Source organism: Magnolia sinica, chromosome 12, assembly GCF_029962835.1.
Source record: "Magnolia sinica isolate HGM2019 chromosome 12, MsV1, whole genome shotgun sequence".
Classification (NCBI taxonomy): domain Eukaryota; kingdom Viridiplantae; phylum Streptophyta; class Magnoliopsida; order Magnoliales; family Magnoliaceae; genus Magnolia; species Magnolia sinica.
Window position 1 is genome coordinate 63,773,436 of NC_080584.1, and position 26,536 is coordinate 63,799,971.

Consider the following 26,536-nt stretch of genomic DNA (forward strand, 5'->3'; position numbering starts at 1 on the left):
TAGATCTAAGGTTGTGATTCATGATTCAAGAAGGGAAAAAAAAATGCAAGGCAGGCCCCTACATATGCCATTGCAGCAATGGTGCCCAATAAAGTCCAAATGACAAGCGGCAGTCACCTTATAAGATGGAAACTACAAATAGGGCGTCCACCATCTATGGTGGAACCTATCAATTACATCATTTTGATTGAGAAAACACAAGCCCACTTGTACCAAGACCCAAAATGTGTTGTCCTAAGACTCCAAAATCTCTTGATGGGAGGCAGAAGATCTAGGCCTCTTCTTCAAGGCACTTAGGGCACCTACATCTGAAACCATAATCCGCAAGTAAAGCTTGTCTCTCTTTGTACGGAAGGTCCTCCAATGTACGAAATGGTAATCTGCAAGCATGTGAGAATCAAATATTGTGTTTGCTCATTTTTTTATCCCCAACAACTAAGATAGTCCAAAGACATGAAAGATCATTCCTCAAGGAACTACAAGGTCCTGAAGCACTAGTGTGCATAGTGACTAGATGCATCTAATTTGTACAAGTAGGACTCGTGCCAATGATCCAGACCATTGACATGATGTTCCCCACCATGGATGGAGAATGCCCCGAAAGTTTTCCAGGTCAACTGCATATATCCATCCCACCATTTTTTTATAACAAAAAGATGGGAGCACACCACTTGTAGCTTTGTTGATATGATAACAGGGTGTACAAACATTTGGGCGGGCTCCACAAAAAAAAATTAAAAAATTTAAAAAAATTTAAAAAAAAATGGGCCTCTAATCCATAATTCTCCCCGTCCATTTGTTCGTTGGCCACTGATCCAAGAGTTATTTATTGTTGCATAATGGGATCTACATGTGGGTTCCAACAGCACAAAAGTCAGGAACAAAATGGAGCACCAGGATATTGTTCATGTCCTATTGCATCAAGAGCATATAATTCCTCTTAGTCATCCAGGAGCCAGGAAGAGGGTTTTTTGTAATTATAAATGAAAGCTTGAATCAGAACCAGATACCATGACTGAAAGTGAATACCTCTTCTCCTTTCAAGATGGGCCGCAGAGCTATTATTGTTGCTTGGCCATCTCTATCCCGAGAGTGAGAATCAGCCATTCTATATGATTAAGGTGAAAAAGTAAAAGACTCATCGATAGCCACGACAAGAGCTACCAATTGTGGTATTATAAGAGTGAATCTACTGAACGAGTTAAAGGGAGCGCTATTTTTATCCATTCACCCTGTCTTTCTACTTTTTTAGTACAATACGGCAAAGTTGTACTACCCTACTAATGAAAGTAGAAAGAGGGTGCCTCTATCAAACAGGGTAAGTGTACATATCAATTCCCTTAACAGGCTAATGTGGTGGATGTTTGGCTCCCTGTAAAAAATAACACCAAAATTCAATTATTACCTCATCTCTTTTGAATGCTTTGGCATTTGGATAGCAAGAATGATTCATACAACTTTGTATAGGAAAGAATGCAGTGCCTGAAACATAATAGGGGAAACAAACACTTGAGAAGGATATAAAATCTTAGGGCAAAAGGATATAATAAACTGAAAAGTTGAAGATCTGAAATAACCAGCAATTAGCTTATTTTGCAAAGAGTAATGACAGGAACTATGAACACTAAGCAAAATATTGGAAATGAGAGGATGTCAAGGTGTTTAAGATTTTCCAAAAGTCCATTTGGAAAGCAAAATTTCGATCATAATTACAAAAAGCATGAAATGAAGAGGCAACATGTTTGGGTGACGATGCAGGGAAAGGTCTGTATCATAACATTAGCTAGTATAAACAGTTATGAAGCAGGGAACATGAGTCTGGAGTGTGATCCATAATTCAAATACTGTTTGGATATTATGTTTTAACAATATTTATAATAAAATAAAATAAAAATAAAAAAATGTTTTGACGTTAGACAAATTCATATTGAGCACAACTCCAAAAGTACAGTTGATAAACTTTCTAATCCAATCTATATTTGCCTTTTTCAGTGCTCATTTTGTTGGTTCATTTCGATTCACAAGCCAAATAGGAAATTACCCATTTTTTAAATAAATCAACTGGTAACTTTGTGAATTGGATCATATAGAAGCAAAGTACCCTACTTTTATTCACACAACCAATTCCAAGACAGAGAACCCCTACTTCTCATTAAGAACCCTAATAAATTTCAAATATGCCAACAAGGATGGAATTTACTCATAGAAGGATTGAAATTCTAAGCCATACCTTGACAACAAACTGAATAATCATCGCCAAGAGCATCTAGAAAGGGCTGTGTAACTTTTTCAGCTTCTTCCTACAAGATATGATGTTATAATCCCAAGGAAAGGGCAGAAACAACACTGGCATATCTTCAATGAGCAGTCTTATGGAAGTCACACAACAAGTGGTGGGAGAATTGCACTAACCTTATCAGGATATGGGAGATCGTCAATGTATACAAAATAATCCTCCACAGGTGATGCTACAACCAAATCACTACACAAATAACAAAGATGTTGTCAAGGATTTTTTTATGTGAGGACAACCAATAGAATTGGTTCGGAATGGAGTATCCCAACCTTTTTCTGATTTTCCATCCGAAAGGATATGAATCAGAAAAAGTCGGATGTTTGGTCTCTCCAAGACGTCCAGCACCAAAGTAGAAATTCATTGAAAGGCCATCTTTCTTCAATCCATTCCCTTCCTTCTCCCACTCATAATGAAACAGTTAGGGCTGCTGTATTTGATTCAATTAACGCCACCACATGAAACCAGCCATTAATATGTTTTACAAGATAAAGGATAGCACTCATTTACATAAGAGACCATTCAGAACTGGTTTCTCAGCAATCGGGAGGCATTCTTGGCATCAGGAGACATGCAGCCCCAAGCCAATAATTTAGGATGCTTTCTGAAGCACAGCAAACCAGTTGAGAATGGTTTCCCACCAAAACACACCCCCAGATGTCCCTTTTAATGCACGCTATTATTAAAAAGAAGACTACGACATGAATATAAATGAAAACAGAAAAGAAAACATGATAATAATTCTTGCAGAAATGCCATAACTTACAGATTGTTTAGCTCAAACATGCCAATAATATGCCCATAGATTTCAAGTGAAAATACTTTAGCAGAGTCAGGGAGTCTGATAGATGAAACCCACCTGATGAATAAGATATTCACTTTTGCACACAATAAACAGAGAGCCGCTAACTTGTAAACATAAAAGGATACATGGCGCATACTCCTTGTCAAAGATGGCTTCCTTGAGAAGCTGCAGCGACTGCAAAATTAAATTGAATCCTTAGAACAAAAGATTAAAATAAAATTAAAAAATCTATCTAACTCCAATTATAACTACGATGAGAACTATAAGCCTACTTAAAGAGAGTAGAAGCCTACTTAAGAGAGTAGGATTCCTAGTCCAACTCTCGTCATGTATCCAAATGCACCACATGCATGTGAGATCCGGATTAATCCTCAGCTGGGCCCCGTTGTCTATGTATTGTGGCCCAAAATCAGGCTTTCTGGTCGTTATATGGAACATTCGTACAAGAACAAATACACTTTAAAACATGATGCAGAGGTATTGGGATCAACCGTTGTCACACAATGTATCATAGAGCAGACCAAGATAATGGCCATAAAGTACTGGGTTTTTGCAGCTTCACTTGAGGGTCATCATATTAAACCTGGGAGCATTTTTTTTGCAGTAACAATAAATCAACCAATATTATCAGTATCGTATGTATCCGATATGATAAAGAAGAGGAATTATAAAATTCACCGTGTTGCACGATATTTAGCCATTTATCGTCAAAAATTCTTTATAACGTTCCCTTGAATCATTGATCTATGTGATATATATTGACAATACTCAGACAACGCTGGTACCTCCTGAAAATTCCACCAAAAAAAAAAAAAAAACAAACAATGAAAACCCCATTTTTTTTGCAATTGTTATGATACTGGGCCTCCCTACAAATTTCAGTATGCCCTACAACATCAAAAATCCATCATCCTGCCCATTCCACACACCCAAACAGACTGATGTCCTTCCACCGTACTGTGGCATCCAATCTAAGCCTTCAAAAACCCAAAGCAAGGCTCTAAATTAGATATCAAACGATCTTACCATTTGATTTCCATCAAGCTTGATAAAAACATATCTATAATGAAAACAAACAATCCAATGGTTAAAATTCATCTAAAAACATTTGAAAAACATATGACGGTGTTGGCCAGCTATTTTAAGCTTGATGGAGCATCCAAGAGGTAGGTCTAGCTACTAAACTTAATCCTAGGCAACAAGTGGATTCTTTTTTAAAGTACATCAAGCCTCACCTGAATCTTAACATGAGAACCCAATATCGCATGTGCTAACCACCATGTAATATTAAAGGTGTATCAAAGACCTATATTAAGACCCCTGAAGTCCTTTGTAATCTCAAGTATGAGGACAAGTCCAGGTTAGTGCACGATTAAGTTGCTCCAGTCCAAAAATGATGGGTTCTCTTGGTAAGGAGACTTCACACAATCCATCCAATGTAGATATTCAATTGAGTCTAGAACTAGATCTCAATAAACAAATGACCTATACTCAAGGTGTCCCGTATCGGTATCGGTTGGCGTAACGGTGTCCTCCAAAATTGATACGGATACAGGGGCGTAACGGTGATACGGGGGCGTAACGGCCCGTAACGGCGCAAATTTTTTTTTTTGCCAAAAAAATATGAAAAATTATGGATTAAATCCAGAATATTCTAAGCATTCCAAATATGCATTCATTTATAAATTGGAACATGTTTATGGTAGTGTAACGGTCCACTCTTTGGTCAGAAGTTGTATCGGACTGTCTGATGAATTTATGAACCAGATAACCTGAATTTGACTACAAAATTCATATATTTAATTTTCTAACTATCTACTATCAATGATAGATATATTAGAATGAATGTAAAATAAAAATATCTTACATTAGGTGTTTACAATTATTTTTGAGGAATTTCTCGAACATACCTGTGGTCCTGTGCAGTGTGGTGCATGTGACTGTGATAGTGTAATTCCTGTCTATGACCTGTCATCCTCAGGACCTCAAGTCAAGAATATTAAAAAAAAATAATTAATAGTGTCTGATATACTCCCCTGCAACTTGATTAAGGATTACTTGATTGGTTGTCAGGAGAGCTATTTTAAATACAAGTTCGGCAGTGTCAAGTGTGTGCATGGCTTCTTACAATAATACTGTTGTGAGCTGTCTGCTACAAATACTTACCTTAACACAAATATATACTCACAATCACAAGTCACCACCAAAATGAAAATCTGTTTTTTTGTGGTTGCTCGACCTCCACATCATCGTCATCGTCACCATCAGGCTGAGGCTGTCCAATAGGTGTAGGTGCTGCATATCCATAATATCCAGTGCCAGAAGGAAATACTAGATCAACGAAACTAGAGGATGACTGATCCTGACTAGGCAACGACTCTGACCCGGAGTAAAGATATCCACCAGTGCCCGTCGAATAGCCATACTGGCGCCCATACTCAGGTTGTTGAGAATCTTGAGATTGAGAGTGCGTCTGCTGTGATGAATAACTTGGATTTGGATCTGGATATCTATAATCATATGGATATTGATCGGGAGGGCTACTCCAACATGAATGTGATGGAACAGGCTCAGTATAACAATCATAATTCAATTCACCATAAGAATATCCATCATAATAACCAAGACCATGAGCCTGCTGATGTTCCGAACCTCTCGGACCTGGTGCACCACTAGATGTACCCACCTCTTGCTGGCTGTATCGTAACTCGGTACACTCATAAGTCCGACCTCGTGTACCACCTCGTCGCTGTTCATCGACATCGTGATCTGTAGACGGCTGTATAGGGCACTGAGCAACACCAGAAGTGCTAGCACCAGGGGCAGGGGGGTCATCGTCTTCATCCGACACGGTCACGCTACCACTGCTCGTACTCTTTTCTTGATCTTGAGTCGTATCTGTACGTGGCATAAACGCTACCCCTCTTACTGAGTCCAACACATCTGCACGACTCTTTTGTTGCGCTCTGCATATTTCTGGGTCATCAATTTCCAATTCTTCACTATCCTCTTCAATTTGTTTTTCCCTTGTTTCCAACCAAGGTAGAAGTGGGTCATCCTCATCATAAATATTATCTAAGTTTATTGGACAGTAGTCTCCGTCATCAGCAGTTGTAATGCTCCTATGATGTCGTCGCATTCTTAGTTTTATATTGTAGTACATGAAGACAAGTCTATCTAATGTTCTAGTCTGCAATCTATTCCTATTCTTTGAATGAATAAGCGCAAAACAACTCCAATTCCTTTCGCAGCTAGAGGAAGATGTTGTCTGGCTCAAAACTTTTACTGCAATTTTTTGGAGAGCCTTCGTACTCTCTCCGAAATTAATCCACCATTCGGCCGGTTGCAATCTAGATACTGCATGCTGTGCAAAAGCATCTCCAAAGCTACCAAGGCGATTTCCAAATGTATCTAATTCATTTAATGCCTTTATTTGCAGATCTAAGTCAGGCTCTAATCTCTTTATCACATTTTTTAGCCCGACACGAACTTCATCATCCGCAACAAATGATTGGACATATTTATACCTAGGATTTAGGTAGTAACCTGCTGCATGAAGATCGTGATGGAGTTGTTTTGTCCATTTCTTGTCGATCATCTTCCAATAAGTCTGCCAACTTCTACAATCACGTTGAATTGCAAACTTTGCCTTATCCATGGCATCATATAGGAAGCCCATGATAGGTGCTTCATCGGATTCAACAAGACGAAGTACCCTCATTAGTGGCTCCATCACCTTTAGGATCGCCTTGACCCTCTTCCAATATTTGTTGTCCCGTATGGTGTTCACAACTTCGACCGGTGTTCCTGATGTCTTCTTCCCATGTTTTGTATTGAGCCATTCTCGGGAAGCGAACATCTCACTCAACTCTTCCCTATGCTGGAATAAACTCTCTAATGCTATAAAGTTTGTTGCGAATCTAGTCGCCGCAGGCCTCAACAACTCTCGTCCTTTCGTGAACTTTCTCATTATTGCAACTACTTGATTATGGTTGTAAATAAACGTCGTCACTTCCCTTGCCCTTTCGACCATTTCTTTAACATTCTTCTTCTTCCCAATATCTTCCAATATAAGATCAATACAATGGGCAACACATGGTGACCAAAAAAGATGTTTTCTCTTATCCATCAACATATATCCTGCAAGCTTATATGTTGCTTCATTATCTGTCACAATCTGCACTACATTCTCCTCTCCAATCTCGTCCACAACTTTATCCATTAGTCCATTAATATAAGTAGAATTTTTTGTTGCCTCTGCGGCATCAATTGACTTGTGGTATATAGTTCCTAAGTGACAGTATACCATGAAGTTGATCATGCTGCATCTGGTTGGGCTAGTCCAACCATCACACATGATTGTGCATCCTCTGGCTTGCCATACAGGTTTAAAGGTAGCCACGTATGCTTTCACATCCGCATACTCTGCATCTGTCCATTTCCCCCTAATCTCCTTAGCCATGGGAGCTTTTATTCCTTCACCTGCTTCTGCTGCTACATCAATTACCACCTGCCAATATGGAGAATTGGCTGCGTTAGGAGGTATGTTGGCATATATAAATAACTTTGCTGCTGCTCTACCTAATTTTTCAACGGAAGTTCTACTCCACATTTGTTTTATCTTCTTTTGTTTAGTTGATTCTTTCCTAAATAGGATTGGATCAATAGAGGGTCTCCTAGGCTCATTTACTTCTTCATTCAAACGTATAAGGTCATCATGTGAAGATGTCTGTCGTCGGCTCCCAAACATACGTCGTAACCCACCAAACCTACCACCCCCTCCCCCCACCCACACCTGCAGAAGCAGTTGCACTTCCAGTTGCACTCCCACTCCCACTCCCACTGCCCCCCCTGTATCACACATTGACCCATGCGTGCCAAACATGCGGCAACGTTCTTCCTCTTCACGAGCTAGACGCAAGCTCTCTCTCCTAGCTATAGTAAGTTCTCGATCTGAATTTTCGTCAGAATCAATAATATCTTCATCACGAATGCCCATATATTTAGGACCAAACACTTCCTGTCGATCTGCATCCAAAATATCATCTTTCTTATTTTGTACAGCAGCATGTTTACCCTTCGACTCATCCAGACTAGCTTGCATTAAAAGCATTATCTCTTTCGGTACTCTACTACATGGCACAACTTAACCCTTTCGATGTGCCAAATGTTGTTTGAGATGGGTAATTCCACCAGTCACTAGTCTATCACAATACTTGCACTTCATTTGGTGCCTAGTACCACCAACCCTCTCACAATGTTGCCATCCAATATCATCACTTACTTGTTGTTGGCCAGACCCAGACATTTCTTTAGGTTTAGGTAGACACTAGATAATTAGATATGAGTATGAGTGTATGACCTTTGTTAATAAAGATGATTTTATATTCTAACTAAATCCTAAGAAGCTCCAAGGCAAAACCTGTCCAATATAAGCAAATAAAAACATAAAGTCACTAATTCGAAAATAGAAAAAAATTATAAAATGACACCCAAAATCTGTAAAATATACATTAACATGTTCTACTATGATTAACACATCACATGGCATGATTAAAACAGTAAAACAATCATTAAAAAATTATTTTTTAAATTTTAAAAAAAAGGGCCATAATTAATGCGTAAATAGAAAAAAATATTAAAAAATTATAAAATGGCACCCCAAATCTGTAAAATGCACATTAACATATTCTACTATGATTAACACATCATATGGCATGATTAAAACAGCAATACAACCATTAAAAATTGATTTTTTGAATTTTAAAAAAAAGGGGCAAAATTCATGCGTAAATAGAAAAAAATATTTAAAAAATATAAAATGGCACCCCAAATCTGTAAAATGCACATTAACATGTTCTACTATGATTAACACATCATATGGCATGATTAAAACAGCAAAACAATCATTAAAAATTGATTTTTTGAATTTTAAAAAAAAGGGGCAAAATTCATGCGTAAATAGAAAAAAATATTTAAAAAATATAAAATGGCACTCCAAATCTGTAAAATACACATTAACATATTCTAATATGATTAACACATCATATGGCATGATTAAAACAACAAAACAACCATTAAAAATTGATTTTTCGAATTTAAAAAAAAAAGGGTCAAAATTCATGCGTAAATAGAAAAAAATATTAAATGGCACCCCAAATCTGTAAAATGCATATTAACATGTTCTACTATGATTAACACATCATATGAGATGATTAAAACAGCAAAACATATTAAAAAAAAGTATAAATACCTATTTTTGACAAATTTATGAAAAATAGCCCACCAAGCTTTGATTCAACAAAATCCGCAATATAATGTGTTTTCTCCTCAAATATCCAGCCAAGGCTGGTCGAAATTAGTAGTAGAAGGAGTGAGAAACAGTTTGGAAGCAAAAAGTTTCAAAAAAGCATCAAAAACGGAGCTTAAAATGCAAAAAAAAATAAAAAATAAAAAAATGACCGTTTTATAACCGTTGCGGCTGACCGTTACGGGCAGTAACGGCCCCGAAACGGGTAACAGTTCACACCGTTACGGTTACGTATCGGCCGATACGGCCGATACGTAACCGATTTGGCATACCTTGCCTATACTATTGTCTATGAAGGACAACAACAACCAAATGTAGATGGTAAAGATAAATCCATCCCATTTCATCATTGGCTAATATCACATAGGATGACCATAAAACTGACCAGGGGTTGCCTTCCCCCACTGAGATGGTTGTGGAGAATTATGGGTACTCAAGTGTATTGAACTTCAAGCTCCACTAGCCAATCTGGGCTGTTGTGTCCCTTGCATTCTTTACCCAAAGGAAAAGGAATTTCAGGAGAAATCCTTACAGCCCATTAATTTGTCCGAGTTTACAATCAAAATTAACAATAAAGCACATAATAAAGTAGATCACTAGTGAACCTGTCCCATTCACCAAAAGAGGTCACTAATGACCAAATTCCAAACATCAAAACGATCGAATGAGTGAACACATAACTCCAACAATGGATGCATGGATATATCATGCATGTGGGGACAAAGATAGAGATAATGACTATGAACTGCCTTGTAACTCCATGTGGGTTTGAGGCAAAGGTATTGTTTTCATTCTCTTTGATTTCTGGATGTATTGCTCATGTTTTATCACTTGCATTGTATGGTTTGAACAATATGAACTCATTTTGAATAGATCATATAACTGCATTGTTTTTTTTTTCCAACAGCACTTGTTTAGGGCCTTATAAAAAGGAAACTTATTATGTATATTTATTGTCTGCTATATTTTGATACCTAAATGTGTAAACATGTATCTTTTGACATCGCTTGAGATGTCATTGAAAAAATCCTCCTTTTCCCAATGTTCCCTCAGTCATCAATACATGTAACAATACCGATACTCTGAATAGACCCTTTGATCTTCATTAGTCTTTGCATATCACCCAATTTTGGAAGATTTCATATTTCCATTCTTGAGTCCTCATTGAGACCAGTGTTCTCAACCGTATCAGGTAGTGTTGGGAATTTGACAACCCGGCCTATGTTGCTTGGCATCATATGGCACAATTCACCAAAAGGAAAACAATTACAATTCAGTTGAGTCGGATCAACGAGTTGGGAGATGAATGCAAGTTCATACAAAGGTTAGGCAGTTGCACATACGTATGCCAAGTTTTTAACAATCAGCTTGAGTCACTCTTGGATCCCCAATTTCAGAGGTTTCAGATTACCCATGCTCAAGCTCCTCACTAGCTTGGAATCCTCACCCCATAGCCAATTGCATTGTGAATTCGGTGCTACTGGGCTTGCTTAAGTTGGTAACAGAGCAGGGTTCATCCTTCGGGAGGGAGACAATTGCAATTGTCGGATCAACGAGTTGGAGGTCAATGCAATTTTCTACAACCGTTTGATAATTGTAGATACACACACCAATTGTTCGATGATTGCTTGATCCATGCAAATTTCTACGAAGGTTCGGTGAATTGTAGTTGTGCACATCAATTTCAACCAATAATAGTAACGGTGGTCGTAACAGCCACTGTCGTTACCATTACGATACAGGCCGTAACAGCCGTTATGGCATTTTTTATTTTTTGTTTTGAAAAAAAAAAAAAAAAAAAAAACATGTTTCTGGACCGTTATAGGTCCGTTACAGTTACGGGGTCATTACAGGCAATTTTTTCTGTAATGGCCGCTACAGCTGTTTCGGCCCTGTAATGCGTAATTTTTATAGTTGTTACCGTTACGTAACAGTTTTTGTATACCTTGATTTCAATAAAATTGTTGGACATATCATTTAAATTACAAGATTTCTCCTTGTGGCTTCATGGATGCTCAAGTCATTTTATCAAAGAAGCAGTTCTTGCAGGAGAATCAAAGAGCTTCCATGGTTTGAACAATAACATTCCAACTTTTGGTTAACAGGTAGGCATCATTAGCTTTGTGTTCATGTGTACATGCACGGTAATGGATCCCAAACATGAGAGAGACAAACCTAAAACACATCAAAATTAATAAAATATTTTAATGATAAAGAAACAAAATATTAATGTATATTTATTAGTGCCTATCTACCCTGTGATTTAGGTGTAAAACACATCCTACACAAGATCTGTACCAGTCCAAAAAACCATGCCCAAGAAACATAGATGTCCGTTTTTTTTTTCTTGAGCCTATACCCAAGATACTTTGCTGGTATCAACTCAAGTCAAAAATAAATAAATAAATAAAATAATAACAATAAAATGAACCTACTGATGCTCAATCATGCGAAGAACTAAAAAGATCAGATTATAAAATAATTATTTCTGTATATTGCGTACACAGTTTTCCATTGAGACTAATGGGCTCTCCAAGTGATTATGAGAAAGATACTAGTACAATTTTCAACTTAAAGGTCCTGAAGAATCAATACTGTTAGGAGGGATGCAACACTAGAAATCTATCCAAAAATGATGGTCCATGCATGACACCAGTTGCCGCAGAGCGTACCGTGAATGCAAGTTCCTTTATTTGCTGTCTAAATGATGTTTCATCATGACAATCAACATCATCTGGCAAAGCAATGCAGTCCCACCACCTACAGGCATATTATAAATACTTGTCTTAATTTGTTTTAACAATAATCTATTACTCCCACAACAAAGCAACATAAAAATGCAATGAAAAAGGAAAGATATGAATTAAGAGTAACATCCATAATAACTGATAACTTAATGATATGCATCAATGGAACCATAACACCTTAAAATTATTGAATAGGTAAATACAAGGGAAATTATGCTGTTTCATATAATAAAATGCAACATGAGAAGGTATAAGCATAAAAATGGCGCAGAACAAGTGTTGATGCCAATGTACTAACGAGTTATGGGACTGAGCAGGACCTAGGCATGAACCATAGAGAGGTGCCGTGCTTGACGCCAAAGAGCGGACAAGGCACCTATGTGCAGCTCCTTGTAAAAATGAGGTGCCGCATGGGGCCATGTTGGTCATTTTACAACCAGAAAAGGATAGGATTTTTTTAGAAAATATCTTTTGCAAGGAAAATTCACTCTCAAAATTTTGTCTTTATTATGGTATTCATTTTAAGTAAGCTTCTCGACACTGACGGACACTCGGATATTAAACATGGAGGGACACTAGATTGCTTTAGCCTTGTGTGTCCAAATGAATGGTTTAATTATTCAATATATGGGTGTTTAATTGTTTAGTTTTAATGGTTTGTATATCTCTGTTTTTTTTTTTTTAAATGATTTAGATAAGATCGGATTTTTATCAAAGGAAAAAAAAAATAAAAAATGAATGTATCTTGAAAAGAAGAGAGTATATTATCGTTTGTCAGAGGAGAATGAAGTTGATCAGGTAAAGTCCCAACATGGTCCATCTAACGAACAGTTGGTGGATGTCCTTATAAAAGGCCTATCAAGGGAACAAAAGCTGTCTTAAGCAAGCTTTTGGTGCACCAAAACTGCATCTAATCTTGAAGGGGAATGTTCAAGAAATGACATGACTTAATATTTTTTTGCCTCTCATCATTTCTTCACATGAAGAGGTTAGAGAATGGAGCATCCATCATCTGTATTTTACTAGTGGAAAACCCTGAAAGTTCACTTTACATGTGTAAAATGTATATAAGATTATCTAAGCCTGCACATAGCAGACAATCATTCATGTATGTTGAGCATTGAAGCCAAGCATCAGGTGGGGGCCCCTTGTAGATGATAAGTGATGGGGACATCATGCGCACAAGCGCACGCACACCACCCCCTACGCACGTACGTACGTAAAAGGAGGGCCTCACCATCGATCTGAATCGATGACAATATCCAGGGAGGGCCTTCTATCTAGAAGATGAAGTTTTGGTTTAAAAGGGTGGACCCAATAGTCAAGAAAAGCCCATCATAGGATCTCATGATCGTGACCCACTCGTCGGATTGATGTCATATTTTAGGTTCTGCTTATTGTTACTATTTAGAACATCGTGAACACTTTAGATTTCTTTGTTTGGTTTTTATTTTAGTTTACTTCACCGCCAAGTAATAGGTTGCGCACACGGTGCGAGTTTTGGAGTATAAGATTTTCCCTATAAATAGGCAGCCCTTGTAGTTCTTTTGATTCATTCAAGTTTAATAAAAATTTCTGCTTTATTTTTCTGCTCTCTTCGTGAGTTGTGGAAGAATTCAAAAGTGGGTGCGAAGCCCTCCCTTCTTCGAAGGATTAACTACCGTGGTACGAAGCCACATCTATTCTCATCCGCCTCTACCCTCTTCCATCTATATCTCTCATCTTCTATCATCATTATTGCTTTGAATTTCTCAGCTTTTGCAGCTATTCATCCCCCTACAGCCAGTTTCCAAAATCTGGACCCGTGGGAGGGCTGAAACTTCGGCGGAGCACTACGCCTCAACCTTACGTCGGATCGTCGTCAAACTTGGAGGGATTGGAAGTCTCCCCTGGCCGACCAAGGCCTAGGTGCCACTTTGGGGAGGCAAGCTTCCATCACACGTGCAGCCAGCCCACCCTCACACGTACGTCAACCCCGAGTCACCATCTGCACGCAGGAACTTTCTCCAGGTCAGGTTTTCCTCTGGTTTTTCTCTTTTCATTCCTATTTCCTAAACCCTAGCCTTAGTTTGCATTAGCCCTAATTTATTTGCCATTTTTTTACCCTAGGGTTCCTTGAATTGAAATCAGGGAATCCTTTGGATTAGAGACTGATTTTTATGCATGTGTGGCTGATTTCTATTTCCCTTTGACATCGTTTGGTTTATAATTTTTATTGGTCCAGTCCTAGCCTGTGTCAGCCTAGACCCGCATAGATTCCTCTTTAATTGAATGATTTGGATTGTCATGTGGGATGTGGAATACGTGTAACTGTTTCTGAATTGGTATGATCTAAGCTTGAATTCTTGCATCTCATATTTAAATTTCATGTCCTGCATCAAATTTGGTATCAAAGCCTTGGGTTCTTGTAGAGGAATTCACCACATATTTAGGGTTTAGTTTGTTTGAGTCCTTCATGCATTCAATCCATCATATATAGCTGAATTTTAGTAATGATGTGTAGTCTCCTTCATATAGAATCTCGTAGGGTCATTTAGTTTTTAGGCGCATATAGTTGCCATAGTAGGCCCTTAGGTTGAGCAAGTCAGTGTATGTCCACACGTACGGGTCATAATTTTGGCTTGCACCCTGCACTAAATATGGAGCAACTACTAGAGTCATTGAACAAGTTGTCCCAGCAGATCGAGTATTTGGGTAAGCGCTATGAACAATATATAGTCTAACACTTTGATCAATTTGATGTGCACATTACCCAACTAAAGGTCTCCACCGAGACAAATCCCAGTATTGGGGTAGATGTCCAATCTCAGGCAGGTGGCCAGGAGGATAGACCAATGAATGGAGGTGACCAAGGAATCAGTCATGGGCATGCACCCGTGCACCCACCCCAAGAGGGGCATCAAGACTACTATTTTGAGTGGCAAAACCTTGTAGCTAGAGAGAGTGCCCCAGAGGCTAGTATAGAGTTATCCACTGAGGTCATTCCGGTAGTAGATGAGTTTTATAATGTCTTTCCTGATGATTTACCGGATGAGTCTCCCCCTAGGAGGGATATAGAGCACACCAAAATATGGGACACCGTAATACCTACAGCCATTCTGTCGATAGGTCCACAGGTATTGGTCCTTATGAAGTCATTACTGGTTATAAACCTAAAAAACTTATTAATCTTGTCCCTATGTCACTGTCTCATAGGCAGTCAGAGCCTGCAAAGTCTTTTGTGCACCACATTCATTCATAGCATCAAGAAATCAGGCAGAAGATCACTACTAGTAATAAGCATTATAAATTTTCTACAGACTAGCATAAATGTTTCAAAGAATTCAATATAAGGGACTCTGTGATGGTCCGCATCAGGCCCGAGCGGTATCCTCCGAGGGCCATTCGTAAGTTGCACGCGCGTAGCACTGGACCCGTCAAAATTATAAAATGAAACGGTCTCAATGCGTATGTGGCAAATCTTCCACCCTGCATGGGAATTAGTTCCACATTCAATGTGGAGGATCTAGTTGCATTTCAAGGGGTCATTGATGCATTGTCCAACCTTTCACCTAACCATCCTGATTCATCAGACCTTTCCATTAATACATGGCCCCCTCCCGACCCATTTTTCCAACCTCTACCTCTGATACCTACCCCTCCCGACCTATTTTCCTAGCCTCCACCTCCCATACCTATCTGTCCCGACCCATCTTCCTATCTACTACGTCCCATACCTACCCCTCCCGACCTATTTTCCTAGCCTCCACCTCCCATACCTACCTGTCCGGACCCATCTTCACAGCTACTACGTCCCATACGTACCCTTCCTGACCCATTTTCTCAGCCTCTACCTCACATACCTACCCTTCCCACACTTAGAGAGAAAATAGAGGATATTCTAGACCATCAGATAATATCCACGTCGGACAGCGGGTTTCAGAAGTACTTGGTTAAATGGAAGTCACGCCCAGCTTTAGACAGCATGTGGCTCACTAAGGAGGAGTTTCAGAGACTTGATCCTGACATCCTGTATCGGTTCAGGAGTTTTATTTCGCTAGTGGCGAAATCTTCCCAGCCAGGGAGAATTGATGGGGACATCATGCGCACACGCACACGCACACCACCCCCTACGCACGTACGTAGGCAGGAGGGCCCCACCATCGATCTGGCTCAATGACAACGTCCAAGGAGGGCCTCCTAGCTAAAAGATGAAGTTTCGGTTCAAAAGAGTGGGCCCGATAGTCAAGAAAAGCTTAACATGGGATCTCATGATCGTGGCCCACTCGTCGGATTGATGTCATATTTTAGGTTTTGCTTATTATTATTATTTAGAACATCGTGAATGCTTTAAATTTCTTTATTTGGTTTTTATTTTAGTTTACTTCACCACCAAGTAATAGGTTGCACACATGGTGTGAGTTTTGGAGTATAGAATTTTTCCTATAAATAGGCACCCATTGTAGTTCTTTTGATTCATTCAAGTTTAATAAAAATTCCTTCTTTATTTTTTTGCTCTCTTCGTGAGTTGTGGAAGAATTCAAAAGTGGCTGCGAAGCCCTCCCTTCTTCGAAGGGTTAACTACCGTGGTGCGAAGTCACATCTATTCTCATCCGCCCCTACCCTCTTTCATCCATATCTCTCATCTTCTATCATCATTTTTGCTTTGAATTTCTCAGCTTTTGTAGTTATTCATCGCCCTACAGTCAGTTTCCAAAATCTGGACCTGTAGGAGGGCTGAAACCTCGGCAGAGCACTACGCCTCGACCTTACGTCAGATCGTCGTCAAACTTGGAGGGATTGGAGGTCTCCCCTGGCCGACCAAGGCCTGGGTGTCACTTTGGGGAGGCGGGCTTCCATCACACGTGCGGCCAGCCCACCCGCGCACATGCGTCAGCCCCGGGCCACCATCTGCTCGCAGGAGCTTTCTCCAGGTCAGGTTTTCCTCTTTTCATTCCTATTTCCTAAACCCCAGCCTTAGTTTACATTAGCCCTAATTTATTTGCCTTTTTTTTACCCTAAGGTTCCTTGAATTGAAATCAGGGGGATTAGGGACTGATTTTTATACATGTGTGGTTGATTTCTATTTCCCTTTGACATCGTTTGGTTTATAATTTTTATTGGTCCAGTACTAGCCTGTGTCGGCCTGGACCCGCATAGATTCCCCTTTAATTGAATGATTTGGACTATCATGTGGGATGTGGAATATGTGTAACTGTTTCTGAATTGGTATAATCTAAGCCTGAATTCTTGCATCTCATATTTAAATTTCATGTCCTGCATCAATAAGGCTTAAAAATCAGGCTAGTCCATTCATCAGGTGGGGCACACGTGCAATGGATGTGGATCATTAGAAAATTTTGTTAAGCTGAACATTGTTTTCCCACATGTGACCCACCTGATGACTGGACTATCCTGATATCCAGAACAACACATATGTACAACTTAGATATCCCACAAAAAGGCTAGGTTTGCATGCATGTCTGTGTGCAGAGATACATGCTGGCCTTAGGGAAGCTCGTGCATATGCATGTATCGACAAGGAGTCTAGTTGTTCTTTTTTTTTCCAAAGGTAACAAAAAGTCCATCAATAGCACTTTAATAAGATTCTTAGCTCAACAACGTCTCACATTTACATGCACAAATCCATGCACAAATATCTCTACGTTGTTTACATTATAAGGCAAATGCTTTGACTAAATTGATAAGCTACATAAATTGTAAGATGACAGAGAAACACGACACACCTTCTCTTGAATCCCATTGAGATTGGTTTCCAAGCCTCCAAAAGCAGACGAAATCTGGAATCATCCACTCCATTTACCATAGTAGGTTGTTTTTGGTCTTGATGACATGATTTCAACTTCTTGTACCTCAAAATCGTGAATGAGATAACCTACAAAATGGAAATGAAGAAATATGATCAGGAAAGAGGTATCATTTAACTTCCATCTGTCTATATAATATCATAAAATTTTCTCCATTTGTGATATGCTAGTTTGACCCTTATCCTTTTTCAATTTACATAATTTTGCTAGAAAGTATGGGACGTCTTCTTGTATCAGAGTAAGCATAAAAACATTGACAAAAGCAAAAAATAATAATAATATAATAAAATAATAAACAAAGAAGAAGAAGAAGAAGAAAATAAAAAAGTAGTGAACACAACATGTTCACAAAATATTGCTCATGAATAGTATATAGAGACGCTTACCGACCTTTTTTTCCTTTGCTAACCATTTAGTTAGGAAGTTCAGCAGATGATTGAGCATAAGCTTTGTGATGTAGAACACTCAAAAAATACAACTTCATATAGAATACAAAGGTTCTTTCACTTATTTATTTGTGATACGATAGAAGTACTTAATCTGACCCATCATTGTCACAAGCAGACGCCTGTGTACCCAAGGGCACTTTAATCAGGGCTTCAAATTGGGCCAGGCTCAACCTGATCCCAACTGGCCCAACCTGATTCAAACTTGGGTTGGGTTGGTTTGGTTTAGGTTCGGACCGGATTCTTGTAAACTGATTCTAATCCAGATCAGGTTCAGGTTGAGTCACAACTTGTAACCCAACCTGGACATGCAGCACTCAACCCAACCCGGCTCCAATCTATAAGAGTTTTAAACTATTCGTGGCATGGTTTACGTTCCCATTTTAGCATGCAACTCATTCCAAACCAAAACCGAGTCAAATTGGACTTGATCAGTTTGTCCTAGCAGGTCATGACAAAACCAACTCAGCTCTCCCTCAAGGCTCGGTTACTTGCTATATTTAAAACATGATCCCTAGTGGGGATCTTCATATCAACGGTTTGGATCAAGTTTCATTACTCAAACAGAAGAATTGGGGTTAAGCCAAGTTCAAGTCATAGAACATGAATATGGGTCGGGTCAGTGTTCAAAATATCGGTATCGCATTACGTATTGCATCCTTGGGATACAGATACGCATCGTTTATCACACGGAATATATCATTTGTATTAGATAATTTATCACACTTTTTGCAAAACATGGGAAACATTGGTAAAATGGTTGAATTTTTCAATGAAACTTCAGGGATTGTTAAAAAAGACCTTAATACACACTTTTAAATCAAAACATCTAAAAAAAAGAAGTACACATAATAGGTTTTCTTCGTATCGGGTCCTAAGTTGTGTTGTCTGACTGAACTAATGCAACTATATTCAAATTGAATGCATAACATTTAGAATATATGTGATGATCATTTAATCAAACACTCCTAAATATTTCAAAATTAGTCTCAATTGACAGCTGGTTGAAGGAAAAAGTAAATAATAATAATAATTTTTAATTAAAAAATTATTTTTATTTACCAAAAATTGACTAGGACTTAACAATTCAGTAGATCGGGCCTCATACATGCTTTGATTTCATGTTTGGAGTACAACATTGTAAGCAATTTGGGAGAAATTGGGAAATTTTTGAATTTTTCTCAAATCGGATCACCTACACTCAAAATTTCGAAATTAGAGTATATGTGATGATCATTTCATCAAATACTCGTAAATACTTCAAAATTAGTTACAATTGACAACTAGTTGAAAGAAAATTAGAGAGTTAACCTAATGGGTGTCAGGAAAGAAAGGAGTTTAAAGAGGATACATGGACATGATTGAGGATATGTATAAGGGAGCGGTAACAAATGTGAGGACCACTAGTAGATAGACAAGTGACTTTCCAATTACTATACGCTTGCACCAAGGTCGGCATTGAGCAACCAAACAAGTTAGTGAAGCATTTCCAAGAAGAGATCCCATGGATTATGTTGTTTGCATTTGATTAACAAGATGAGGGAGGGTGTAAGCACAAAGCTAGATTTACGGAGAAACGCTTAAGAATCTGAAGGATTTAAAATTAGTTGGTATATGGAATGCAATTTTAGTAACAATAGGAATGGAAGCAATGAATTGTTAAGATTGCCAACTAAAAGTTTCCCAAAAGGACCACTTTCAACATTTGGGGTCAACAATTCATGAGAGTAGGGAGATTGAGAAGGATGCCCATAGAGTTCAAGCTAGGTGGAAGAAATGGAGATGTGCCTTTGGAGTTTTATGTGATCATCATGTAACACTCAAACCGAAAGGGATATTTCATAAGATAGCTATAAGACCAGCCATACATTATGGGGCAAAATGTTGGGCAGTTAAGGAACGACATATTCATAGGATGAGAGTAGTTGACATGAGGATGTTGAGATGGATGAATGGCAAGATGAGGAAAGACAGTATTAGAAATGAATGCATTCAAGGGAACTTAAAAGTAGCACCAATAGGTAATAAGCTGAGGGAAAGTAGATTTACATGATTTGGTCATGTGCAATAGAGATCATGAACAGCACTGGTTCGAAGGAGTGAGCAGGTACAAGTTGAAGTCTCTCAAAATAGGGCAAGGGGAAGGCCCAAAAGGACATGGGTGGAGGTAATAACAAAATACTTGATGACCTACGGTCTAACCAAAGTTATGGCCCTTGAAAGAGTGACTGATGGAATAGGATTAATGTAGCCGACCCCAATTAGTTGGGATAAGGCTAGATGATGATGATAAGTGCTAGTGCATGAGGTTCTTGAGCAAAACTTAAAATCTCAAACAAATGAAAATAGATTAATATCATGAGTACCTTGGCAGCTAGAAGGAAAATATCATTCGTTCCTGGAAAGAAAGAAAATGATATAAAGATAATTAGAAGGGATAAAACGTATTAGGACACAAATGTGGCATCAAAAATGAGAAAAAGAAAATTATTAAAATGGTTCCCAATGAGAATTGTATGATTCTAATCGAGCAGAATGTGCACTGGAGTTGACATCTTACTGTTAGCATGTTCTATAAATTTAACAAGTGCTTCCCGACGTGAACATCCTGAGCTCTCTCCAGTACATAGTAAGGAATGAAACAATTCCCAATCAGCCTCCACACATAATTTGCTACAAAAGGTTGGCAATTCAACATTACTCACAAGCATGTCAAATTACGTTCCTAGAATTAAATGAAAGAAAAATAGGCATCAATCACTAAACCAAATTAAAGAATGTAGCCATGCTCAGACAAATTACATTTGGGAAACAATGTCATGGGGTGTATCCTCCATGTAGAAATTATTGGGTCCTGATGTGTCACACCATGAATGACTCCTAAATTAATACACCTATTTTGTACAACCAGGCTAATGATCAATGATCAAGAGAGTTGATCTGATGAGACCCAGTCTTGGCGGATATCTAAAAGATCTTACAGATTAGAGGATCCTGAGCCATCCAAATGTTCAGCTTTGTTTTACTGACCATTGTTGTCCATTTCCATTAATTTTCTACCAAGGATGCCCGACTAGCAAATTGCCACTCCTCTTGAATCCTGCCCTACTCTCACTCAGTACTTTCTGGAACCAAGCTTTTACTTCCGCCAACTCCCTGTGACCACCATCACCACATCCCTTTCATTTGTCAATTTTGATCTAGATATTCAGCTATTTATTAGTTACAAAATTTATTAAATGAATCTTACCCAATCAAAATTGAAGGGAAATTTTTATAGGATTGCTTTAAGACCAGTCATGATTTATGGGAGAGAATGTTAAGAAATCAAGGAACAACATCTTCATAAGATGAGTGTAGCTGAAATGAGAATGATGAGATGAATGAGTTGCAAGAAGAGGATGCATAAAATTAGATGAACAAAGATGAGAGAATTTAGGAGTAAAACTAATAGGTAAATAATATGAGAAGTCGACTTAGATGCTTTGGCCATGTGCAACAGAGACCAAAAACTGCACTAGTATGAAGTGAGTTGGTTCAAGTTGAAGGTTCTAAAAGCGCAAAGAGAAGCCTAAAAGGATGTCAGTAGGTAGTCAAATGGGCCCAACCACCTGGTCCAAATGTTAGGCCGGTCCAGTCAACATGCAGGCCACTGTTGGCAATTTATCTGATGCTAACATTGGCGTGACCTGCGTGATTAGTGGATCACCTCCAACCTTAGGCCAGGTTATCTACACAATGTGGTCCACTTGATGCATGGGTACAGTGTCACACACAAGTGCCATTTTGAAATGATTTGCTGCTTTTTGAAGTGTGCAGGTGCATGTGAGCTTTAGCAGAACTCTAGAACAGAAACATGTTGTGTTACCAACATCTATCTTTCATTTACTAAGGTAGGAAATAACATCAGTATCCATAGAAACTTACTGACAATAAAGCAACAGAAATTACATTTAACCATAACAAATTCTCATACAAATCCAGAAAGATACAATCTCTTTGTGGAAGCCAACTATCAAAAACAACACTCAAATTTTATGGTGAATACACTTAAAATATAAACCCTTGCTCAGAAGTTTCTTGCGGCCTTGACTTCTAGGCTTTCGCTGTTGCTTACGCCTGTAATTATAGTTAACATGGCTCCATTTCTCTATAACTAGAATCAGTCTTTATAGGATTACATGGATTGAATACAATAGACATGTGATATGTTGGCAAGAAAGACAGTTGCATGTGAAAGTTCACAATCACATGCATCCCATGAATGGAAACTTCACCAAGAAGCAATGTGTGACATGCATCGACTGAACCCAAGCGCAGTTAAAGGAGCAGAATTTATGTCCAGTGAGCAGCCCATTGTAGAACTTTTTCCAAGAATCATAAGAATTCTTGCTTTGGATATGATTGGCAAAACGGAATAGTAATGCCAACCCCAGATAGTTGGGAGTTGGGACAAGGCTATAATGATGGGTTGAACACAATAATGAAAATTTGCACATGAGGTGCGCATATTTATTAGCTTTGTTCACCTGCAGTAATGTTCTTCTTCACACCCTCGAGGACATGGAATGACCGAAGGCAATGTAAACTGCTTAGAGTGAGGCAAAGCCGAGCTACCATTTACTAGCGCCTCCAAGACCTCTTTTGGTACAAGATTGTTGTTCTTCATATTACTTGAAGAACATGACTGTACACTGTCATAGTTCGCCATGAGAGTATAATCTTCTTCATCCGATAATTCAACTGGACAAGCCTCTTCTAAAGAATGTGAAGATGTCTCGTGATCATGTTCTGTATTTGCTGGTAATCCCAGAGATTGCAAATAGAGTTTCCTACCAATCTGAAGTTCTATCGAACCAATATAACAAAAACAGTAGCTACATACAAGGCAGTCAACCTGCAAAACATGAGAAATTAGTGAGCGATATGTATATATGAGAGGCCAATGTAAGAAAAGTGAGAATAAACCACTGCATGACCTCCACACTTGTTGGATGGCGGTTACTCATCCACCATACACGTGGGACATGGCATATATGAATTTCAATGCCAACCACCAAAATAGTCAGCCCCACTGTGGGTGCAGCAAAGCCCAAAAATCACACCAAGTGACTGATCTTAACCACACATCCAATTAATTTGGACATTTGACCATTTTCCTCTTAGGCGTGTGTTGGCTGCAAATTGGCTGGCTACATACATCCAATAAGTGCGATTTCAGGACACAATACATCCTCATTAGAACCGAGTGACCATGTATGCCACATGTACAGTGGATGAGGCACCACCATCAAGAAATCACAGAGAAACCATATAGAAGTCTAGCCCAAGAATATGAAGAAACTGCAAATTCCAAAGAAAGAATGGAAAAATGAAAGATTAGATAGAGATAAAAGCAAAAACATGGTCATTGGCACAACCTTATTCGAACTGTGTTGAGCACCAACAAGCATTTGGTCCCTAAAAACCAACTCCCACTCTTTGAATCCCAAGCTTGCATAGACAGCTGCAGTTGCCAATCCAAATTGAAGATATCACAATACATGAGAAGTACGATAAAAGTGAATAGACAGTGCAAATAGATTTTGCTAAGGGAGTGTTTTGGTTGAGGGTATACTACAGAAAGCAAATAATTTTCCTTTGATTTGGCATTTCCTTTTTTTTTTCTCTCTTTTTCGTTTTTCCTTTGGAAAGGCTTTCATTTGACATTTTTCTCTGTTTGATAAACATAAAAGGAGAAGGAAATCAATTTCCTTTGCTAAGCAAGGGAGTAAAACTTTTTTTTTCAAAATATCAATTGATGGGAAAAGAGGTTTCTGTATGATGTGACGCTTTTAGTGCAAAATTGGAAGGAAAAATGTTTCCATTTGAAAATTGAAATTCAAACCAGACAGTTTCTGTAGTAAAACGAACAGGTGCAAAGGTTTTCCTTCCCCCAACGTCAATCTCACTTTACCATCCGCTTATGTCACACTTTTACTTTCCCTTGCCTTCCCTAGTTTACCGTCAATCCAAACACACCCTAATAGATCACAAAATGTAAAAGATAATCCTCAACATTGAAATGGCAAAGTATGATCGACAAATTGTTTCTAGCATCATTCGTAATGCCTTTTCTAACTTTTCCAATTTATCCTGTTTTCTCACACATTAGTAATTGAGCACAAAACTTTTTAGACCCAGTCTGCAAAAAACCATAATCTTCAGCAAAGCATTGGAATGCAGCTGCAATACACTATAACAGAACCGTACTATATAGTATATACAGTACCGAAGCGGGTTGGATGTCATAAAAATTATTGGGTGTACACAAATATATATGTGTGTGTGTGTGTGTGTGTGTGTTTGTGGGGTACTATCATTGAACAGATTCTAGGCGATACACTAAGATCATATGCATATGCATCATTTCTTGCATTTGCATTTTCAAGCATGAGAATATTATCCACGTATGGAAATGTTATGAATTAGTTTATAGTCTGGCAAAGCATGACCATCCATAAGCATGCACATAGCTATTGGACACTTAGCATATACATGCATGCTGTAATTCAGTCCAAATCACACCCAACTATAGATAGGACATGCCTCAAAATGGACACATGGACACATACTGCTGAATTAGACCCCTGGCTATTTTACATTTTAACCGTAAACTTGATGGCCGCTGACTGGATATTTCAGATCATACGTTCAGTGTGATCTTTGGCTTATAAGACCCATCTACAGTTTGGTGCCAATTTCCGCATCCTGAGCTGAGGAATCATATGATACACAGCCTATGTGTTTGCTCAATATACACAGATTTTCAGTTCTGAAAACTGGGACCCACAGTTCAGCAGTCCAGACAATTGGTATATTGCCTCACACTGATAGTGGACTACTCCCCAAAAATTTCCCAGATCGGTATATCCCAGCAACCAATCTTGGAACTTTTGATCGGCTGAATGTGACCATTGTTGCATTTCTCTTCTTAACCATCCATTTGTAGGCCACAAATCGAATGGTTAGGATTGCCTCATTGAGGAGAGTTTTATGGTTTGGCTGATAAAACCATGAGTCTCACTTTTCAGAACCAAAAACACGCAGATAACATGCAAACAATTCCTCTTTCACAATATGTTGAGGACCATCCCTGAGATATACAGCATGAAACATTATATCATGGAGCCAACCTACGAATGGCTCGGTTTACACGATGGTGGGCCACATCTGTACTATTTCCGGGCCAATTAAAACAAACGATATTCCTCTCAATCAAGCATTATATAATCACTCTCCGCAACATATTATTATGTGGAGTAAACATCGTCAGGCATGCCAAATTTACAGCAAAAAGAAGTGAATATCAACACTGACTATTACTGCTAAACACGCCATCATTTCTACTCTTGGTTATAAATAAATAAATAAATAAAAGTATAAAATCTTTACCATAGTATAACCGAAAACGGAAAAGATAGGCGTATTAAGTAGACAGTGGGTAAAATGAGTAGACAGAGAAGATACCCTTTCCATGTTCTTCACTCTGCTTAATTTCAAGACCATGACATCGCCTTTCTGTAATAAGCTGGTCATAGTAGTCCTGTATCAAAAATAAGGGTGAGAATGTCAACTTATGTCACAGGCAACCAAATTGATATTTACACCCTCCTTTTTATATACTTTCACCCCATTTTTTAGGCACATTGAAAAGGGGTATGTGTATAAAAACAGAGGGAGCGTTTGGAAAATAAAAATACAAGAGAAAGGTGTTGTTGGAGATGGAATGCCTGAGAAGATTGAGGAGAGGGAGGTGCCAGCAGGGCTGCAATTATATCTGAGTACTCCTTGTCCAGAGGGCAGATTATACTCGCCATCCGTTTTCAGAGAGAGAGAGAGAGGAGAAGGGAGGGAAGGTTTTGAAAATCCTTCGAAAGTGCCGGGAGAATGGAAGAGGAAGCTTGCCACACGAACGCTCCAGCTCTACAAGAGATGATTAATGTGGTAGGTACATGGATAAAGAGAAGAGATTATCATTTGCTTCTCAAGTGTAGAGCTTGAATCGACAAAGAAAGATAAAATCTCTAAAAACAAGAAATGAACTTTGATATTATTGAATTAAGTAATGTTTACACCCTATACAATG

General features: G+C 38.6%; 1 pseudogene; it reads right to left on the minus strand.

Annotated features, from left to right (window-relative positions):
* LOC131221516 (histone-lysine N-methyltransferase ATXR2-like) lies at positions 1 to 26,536 on the minus strand (annotated as a pseudogene).